General features: G+C 52.8%; 1 long non-coding RNA gene across 1 annotated transcript in view; it reads right to left on the bottom strand.

The window, feature by feature from the left end:
* Positions 1-1,039: 1,039 nt before the first annotated feature.
* LOC140474960 (uncharacterized) overlaps positions 1,040-7,681 on the bottom strand; it is an 8,626-nt gene continuing 1,984 nt past the window's right edge. Inside the window, exons 2-3 of the long non-coding RNA XR_011959561.1 lie at positions 7,244-7,432; positions 1,040-1,171 (exon numbers count right to left, since the gene is read on the bottom strand). This is a non-coding gene — a long non-coding RNA (uncharacterized lncRNA). The remainder of the gene's footprint in view (positions 1,172-7,243; positions 7,433-7,681) is intronic.

Raw genomic sequence — 7,681 nt, 5'->3', positions numbered from 1 at the left:
CATTCCCCCCACACACACACAATCCCCCCCCATTCCCCCCACACACACACAATCTCCCCCATTCCCCCCCCACACACACAGACAATCTCCCCCATTCCCCCCCCCACACACACAATCTCCCCCATTCCCCCCCACACACAATCTCCCCCATTCCCCCCCACACACACAATCTCCCCCATTCCCCCCCACACACACAATCTCCCCCATTCCCCCCCACACACACAATCTCCCCCATTTCCCCCCCACACACACACAATCTCCCCCATTCCCCCCCACACACACACACAATCTCCCCCATTCCCCCCCACACACACACAATCTCCCCCATTCTCCCCCACACACACACAATCTCCCCCATTCTCCCCCACACACAATCTCCCCATTCCCCCCACACACAATCTCCCCCATTCCCCCCCCCCACACACACACACAATCTCCCCCATTCCCCCCCCACACACACACAATCTCCCCCATTCCCCCCCACACACACACACAATCTCCCCCATTCCCCCCACACACACACACACACAATCTCCCCCATTCCCCCCCCACACACACACACACAATCTCCCCCCGTTCCCCCCCCCACACACACACACACACAATCTCCCCCCATTCCCCCGACACACACACACACACAATCTCCCCCATTCCCCCCACACACACACACACACAATCTCCCCCATTCCCCCCCCCCACACACACACACACACACACACACACACACAATCTCCCCCATTCCCCCCCCACACACACACACAATCTCCCCCATTCCCCCCACACACACACATCTCCCCCATTCTCGCCACACACACACACACACACACAATCTCCCCCATTCCCCCCCCCCACACACACACACACACACAATCTGCCCCACTCCCCCCCCGACACACACACAACCTGCCCCATTCCCCCCGCCCATACACACAATCTCCTTCATATCCCACCCCCACACACACGTACAATCTCCCCCAACACACACCACATCTTGCCCCCCCATCTTTCTCACTGTGCCTCTCCCCTCCATGTTACCAACCTTTGTGATAGGCCATCTGCAGGAAGTTGAAAATCGAGGGCAGGAAGTTTGTTCGAGGTTCGCCTCGTCCTGGTTTGTTGCTCACCTGCCGTACACACTCCTGAGCACAGGTCAGCACCTGCAAGTAGTGATCTGTGGAGATAAACAAGTGGGCAGCTGGGTGAATAGAGTGGAGGGATCGACAGGACACTCGATGGGGCCTGTTTGAACAGGCAGAGCAGTGGCCGATGGGATTTAGCACAAGCTGGCATGCAATGGGTACTGCGACCAAGGTGAGGGAGTTCCTGTTCTACAGTTCAGAGTCCTTCAAATTCGGAAGGATCAGAGACAGGTCTATGTTCAAATCCTTTATAGTGGCAGGACAGGGAGGCACAGCAGCTACAGAAGACACTGCAAGATAATTCCCTTCAATCAGCTGAGGAACAGAGGACAAGGGAAAGGAGTTTAACACAGAGCCATGTATGATGTTAGTTAGAGTATCAGTGTGTACTCCTGTACTAAAGGGGTGGGAGTGCATAATGCAGACAGCGACCACAGGAGATTTACCAAAATACTCCCCAGTCCGGGGAGATTTATCGGGATATTCCCCAATCTGGAGAGATTTACCAGGATGTTAACCAGTCTGGAGAGATTTACCAGAATATTACCCAGTCTGGGAGGATTTACCAGGAAATTATCCAGTCTGGAGAGATTTACCAGGATGTTAACCAGTCTGGAGAGATTTACCGGGATATTACCCAGTCTCAAGAGATTTACCGGAATATTATCCAGTCTGGGAGGATTTACCAGGATATTACCCAGTCGATTTACCCGAATATTACCCAGTCTGGACAGGTTTACCGGGAGATTACCCAGTCTGAAGGGATTTGCCGGATATTACCCAGTGTGGAGAGATTTACTGGGATATTCCCCAGACTGGAGAGATGTATCCAGTCTGGAAGGTAGAGGCAGGATGAACACGTGGCTTGAGAGATGGTGTAGGAGGGAGGGGTTCAGATTTGTTGGACATTGGGACCAGTTCTGGGGAAGGTGGGACTATTACAAAAGGGACAGTCTACATCTGAACCAGACCGGAACCAATGTCCTTGGCGGAGTTTTTGCTACTCTGTTGGGGAGGTTTTAACCTAATGTGGCAGGGGGTTGGGAATCAGAGGAGAAAACAAGTAGGCAGCAAGGTGGAGACTGCAGACTGTAAGAATGATAAAGCTAGCATTAAGAGAGGGAAGAATAGGCAGAGAGCAGGTGAGCTCTGGTGGCCTGAAATGCATCTACTTTAATACCAGGAGTATAGTGTGTAAGGCAGACGAACTTAGCGCTTGGATTGGTGCCTGGGATTATAACATTATTGCCATCACAGAGACTTGGTTGAAGGAAGGGCATGATGATTGGCAACTAAATGTTCCTGGATATAGTCACTTCAGACAGGAGAGGGAGGGATGTAAAAGAGGGGGTGGAGTTGCATTGCTGGTCAGGAACGACATCACGGCTGTGCTAAAGGAGCACACTATGGAGTTCTTGGGTGGTGAGGCATTATGGTTGGAGCTGAGAAATAAGGGTGCAGTTACACTGTTGGGGCTGTATTACAGGCCTCCCTACAGTGAGCGTGAGGTAGAAGAACAAATAGGTAAACAGATTATGGAAAGACGTAGAGGAAATAGAGTAGTGGTGATGGGAGATTTTAATTTTCCAACATTGACTGGGATACACTTAGCGTCAGAGGTCTGGATGGGGTAGAGTTTGTACAAAGTGTCCAGGAGAGTTTTCTAGAGCAGTCCGACGAGGGAAGGGACCTGGTACTGGGGAATGAGCCAGGACAGGTGGTAGAAGTTGCGGTGGGGATTTCTTTGAGAACAGTGACCACAATTCTGTAAGTTTTATAATACTCGTAGATAAAGAAGCGAGTCGTCCTAAGGGAAGAGTACTAAACTGGGCCAAGGCCAATTATATCAAAATTAGGCAGGAGCTCGGAAACGTGGATTGGACACAGCTATTTGAACGGAAGTACACATTTGAGATGTGGGAGGCTTTCAAAGATAGTGCAGAATAAGCATGTCCCATTGAAGGCAAAGGATAGGGAGGGCAAGATTCGTGAACCGTGGAATGACAGGAGAAATTGTACGCCTAGCCAGAGGAAAAGGGAAGCGTACATAAGGTCTCGGCAGCTAAGAACAGACATGTTCTGAAGGAATATCAGAAGAGTAGGACAAGTCTTAAACAAGGAATCAAGCGGGCTAAAAGGGGTCATGAAATAACTTTAGCGAGCAGAATTAAAGAGAATCCCAAAGCATTTTATTCTTATATAAGAAGCAAGCGGGTAACTAAAGAAAGGATTGGTCCACTAAAGGATAATGAAGGAAGGCTGTGTGCCGAACCTGAGACAATGGGTGAGATTCTGAATGATTACTTTGCATCAGTGTTCACTGAGGAGAGAAGCATGACGAATAGAGACTTTTGAGAAGATTCGTAGCTCAGGTTGAGGTTCTGGATGTAGGTTTGCTCGCTGAGCTGGAAGGTTCATTTCAAATGTTTCGTCATCATATTAGGTAGCATCTTCAATGAGCCTCTGAATGAGGCACTGATGGTGTAGCCTGCTTTCTATTTGTATGTTTGGGTTTCCTTGGGATGGTGATGTCACTTCCTGTGGTGACATTATTTGCTAGGGTGATGTCATTTCCTGTGTTTTTCTCAGGGTGGTAGATGGGGTCTAAGTCGATGTGTTTGTTCGTAGAGTTCCAGTTGGAATACCGTGCTTCTAGAATTCTCGTGCATGTCTCTGTTTGGCTTGTCCTAGGATGGATGTGTTTTCCCAGTCAAAGTGGGTGTCCTTCTTCATCTGTATGTGAGGATACCAGTGAGAGAGAGTCATGTCGTTTTGGGGCTAGTTGGTGCTCATGTATCCTGATGGCTAGTTTTCTGTCTGTTTGTCCATTATAGTGTTTGTTACAATTCTTGCAAGGTATTTTGTAAATGACATTAGTTTGCCGATTGTCTGTATAGGGTCTTTCAAGTTCATTAGCTACTGCTTTAGTGTGTTGGTGGGTTTGTGGGCTACCATGATGCCAAGGGGTCTGAGTGGTCTGGCAGTCATTTCCAAGATGTCTTTGATGTAGGGAACGGTGGCTCGGGTTTCTGGACGTGTTGTGTCTGCTTGTTTGGGTTTGTTGTTGAGAAATTGGTGGACTGTGTTCATTGGGTACACATTCTAATTCAAACTAATGTCATTTACAAAATAACTTGCAAGGACTGTAACAAACACTACATTGGACTAACAGGCAGAAAAAGAGCCACCAGGATTCAGGAACATCAACTAGCCACAAAACGATAGTCATGGTAGATTCACTTAAGGTGCGTCTGAACAGATGCATGAGTAGGTGGGGAGCAGACGGATACAGATGCTTAGGAACTGGGCGATAGGTTTAGACAGTGATTTGGATCGGTCAGGCTTGGAGGGCCGAAGGGCCTGTTCCTGGGCTGTAAATTATCTTCATCAGAGTATTCCCCAGTCTGGAGGGATTTACCGGGAAATTCCCGAGTCTGGAGGATTTACCAGGAGATTACCCAGTCTAGAGGGATTTATCGGAGTTTCCCAGTCTGAAGAGATTTACCGGGATATCCCCAGTCTGGAGAGATTTACTGGGATATTCCCCAGTCTGGAGAGATTTACCGGGAGTTTCCCCAGTCTGGAGAGATTTACCGGGATATTCCCCAGTCTGGAGGGATTTACCGGGAGTTTCCCCAGTCTGGAGAGACTTACCGGGATATTCCCAGCCTGGAGGGATTTACCGGGATATTCCCCAGTCTGGAGGGATTTACCGGGAGATTTCCCAGGCTGGAGGGATTTACCGGGAGATTTCCCCAGTCTGGAGGGATTTACCAGGAGATTACCCAGTCTAGAGGGATTTACCGGGAGTTTCCCCAGTCTGAAGAGATTTACCGGGTATTCCCAGTCTGGAGAGATTTACCGGGAGTTTCCCCAGTCTGGAGAGATTTACCGGGATATTTCCCAGTCTGGAGGGATTTACGGGAGATTTCCCAGTCTGGAGAGATTTAGCGGGATATTCCCCAGTCTGGAGGGATTTATCGGGAGTTTCCCCAGTCTGGAGAGACTTACCGGGATATTCCCCAGCCTGGAGGGATTTACCGGGATATTACCCAGTCTGGAGGGATTTACCGGGAGATTTCCCAGGCTGGAGGGATTTACCGGGAGTTTCCCCAATCTGGAGAGATTTACCGGGATATTCTCCAGTCTGGAGGGATTTACCGGGAGATTTCCCAGTCTGGAGAGATTTACCGGGATATTCCCCTGTCTGGAGGGATTTATCGGGAGTTTCCCCAGTCTGGAGAGATTTACCGGATATTCCCAGCCTGGAGGGATTTACCGGGATATTACCCAGTCTGGAGGGATTTACCAGGATATTCCCCAGGCTGGAGGGATTTACCGGGAGATTTCCCCAGTCTGGAGGGATTTACCGGGAGATTTCCCAGTCTGAAGGGATTTACCGGGAGTTTCCCAGTCTGGAGGGATTTACCAGGAGATTTCCAGTCTGAAGGGATTTACCGGGAGTTTCCCCAGTCTGAAGGGATTTACCGGGAGATTTCCCAGTCTGAAGAGGTTCAGCTCTGACGTGGAATGATTGAGGCTGTGGATGGTTTCCCTCGGGCTGACAGGGCAGGGTGGGGGGAAATCTGAACAAGGTGAGTAATATTCCAAGGGTTTGCCCAAACCCTGCAAAAAGGAATGGCAGCCTTCCCTATGAAGCCTTCCAATCCCCCGTGTCCCGATTGCACTGTGGGAGAGAGAGAGTCCGGAGGTGGAAGTACATTAGTCCTGGCCGGGGGAGGATGAGCCTCTGAGGGGAGGGACTGTTCACCCCAGAGGGGATCTCCTGTCCCCTCCACTCCCTGACAGACACTGTCCCAGCAGCTGTCAGCTTCCCAATCACCAACAGTTCAATAAGATCCTGACTCGCACTGTCGGCAGTGTCCCCTCCGTCTGCCCCCTCCTCCCTCAGCACCCTCTCTCCGTCCCTCTCTCTCCCTCTCTCGCTCCCCTCCCTCTCTCTCCTGCTCTCCCTTTCTCTCCCTCCACCCTCTCTCCCTCGCTCCCTCCCTCTCAATCCCTCTGTCCCTCTCTCTCTCCCTCCCTCCCTCTCTACCTCTCCCTCCCTCTCTCCCTCTCCCCCTCTCCCACCCTCCCTCTCTCTCCCGCTCCCTTTCTCCCTCCCTCCCTCCGCTTCCTTTCTCCCTCCCTCCCTCCTTCTCTCCCCCTCTCTCCCTCTTTCACTCGCCCTCCCTCTCTCTCTTCCCCTCCCTCTCTCAATCCCTCTCTCCCTCCCTCCCTCTCTCCCCTCCCTCCCTCTCTCTCCCCCTCCCTCCCTCTCTCCCTATCCCTCCCTCCCGCTCGCTCCGTCTCACCCTCTCCCTCCCTCCCTCTCTCTCCCTCTCCATCTTTCCGTCCGTCTCTCTCTCCCTTCCTCTCCCTCTCTCCCTCCCTCTCTCACTCCTTCTCTCCCTCCCTCCCTCTCCCTTCCCGTCCCTCCCTCCCTCTCGCTCCCTCTCTCCCTCTAGCCTCTCTCTCCCACTCTCTCTCTCTCTCTCTCTCCCTCTCTCTCTCCCTTTCCCTCCCTCTCTCTCTCCCTTTCCCTCCCTCTCTCTCCTTCTCTCCTTTCTCTCTCCCTCTCGCTTCTCTCCCTCCACCCTCTCTCTCCCACTCCCTCTCTCTCTCTCTCTCCCTCCCTCCCTCCCTCTCTCTCCCTCCGTCCCTGTCCCTCCCTCCCTCTCTCTCACGCGCTCTCTCCCTCTCCCTTCCTCTCTCTGCCCCCCCTCCCTCCCTCTCTCCCTCCATCTTTCCGTCCCCCTCTCTCTCCCTCTCCCTCCCTCTCACCCTCTCTCTCCCTCCCTCCATCTGTCCGTCCCTCTCTCTCTCCTTCTCTCTCTCTCTCTCCCTCCCACTGTCCCTCTCTCCCCCTCCCTTTCTCTCTCTACCCTCCCCCTCTCTCCCTCCCTCTTCTTCCCTCCCTCCCTCTTTCTCCTTCCCTCGCTCCCTCTCTCCCTCTCTCCCTCCCTCGTTCCCTCCCTCTCTCCCTCCCTCGTTCCCTCCCTCTCTCACTCCCTCGCTCCCTCGCTCCCTCGCTCCCTCCCTCTCTCTCCCTCGCTCCCTCCCTAGCCCCTGGACAGATTGATGCCTCTCCCAGTTGAACCCACCGGTGATAGCCTCGTAGAGGTGGCTCTGGTACTTGAGGTAGCTGTAGTCCTCGGAGTGATAGGGCCCCTCGCACTCGGCCTTGCACTCCTCAAGGGCAGAGAGAAACTCCCAGGCACCTTCTCCAGCTCAACGATGGCATCGTCAAACCTCTCCTCCTCAAACAACCTCATACCCTTCACATACGCCACCTGAGGGAGAGAGAGCAAACAGGAGGGGAGAGAGAGGGAGGGAAAGAGAGGGAGGGGGAGGGAGAGGGAGAGAGAGGAGAGAGGGAGAGAGAGGGAGAGAGGGAGGGAGGGAGAGAGGGAGGGAGGGAGAGGGAGAGAGGGAGAGAGGGAGAGAGGGAGAGAGGGAGAGAGGGAGGGAGGGAGGGAGGGAGGGAGGGGAGGGAGGGAGAGAGAGAGGGAGGGAGGGGAGGGAGAGAGAGGGAGGGAGGG

The sequence above is a fragment of the Chiloscyllium punctatum genome, unplaced genomic scaffold (genome assembly GCF_047496795.1).
Source record: "Chiloscyllium punctatum isolate Juve2018m unplaced genomic scaffold, sChiPun1.3 scaffold_1285, whole genome shotgun sequence".
Lineage (NCBI taxonomy): Eukaryota > Metazoa > Chordata > Chondrichthyes > Orectolobiformes > Hemiscylliidae > Chiloscyllium > Chiloscyllium punctatum.
The sequence above is the reverse complement of the archived record's forward strand: the minus strand, read 5'-3'. Positions and strand labels throughout refer to the sequence as shown.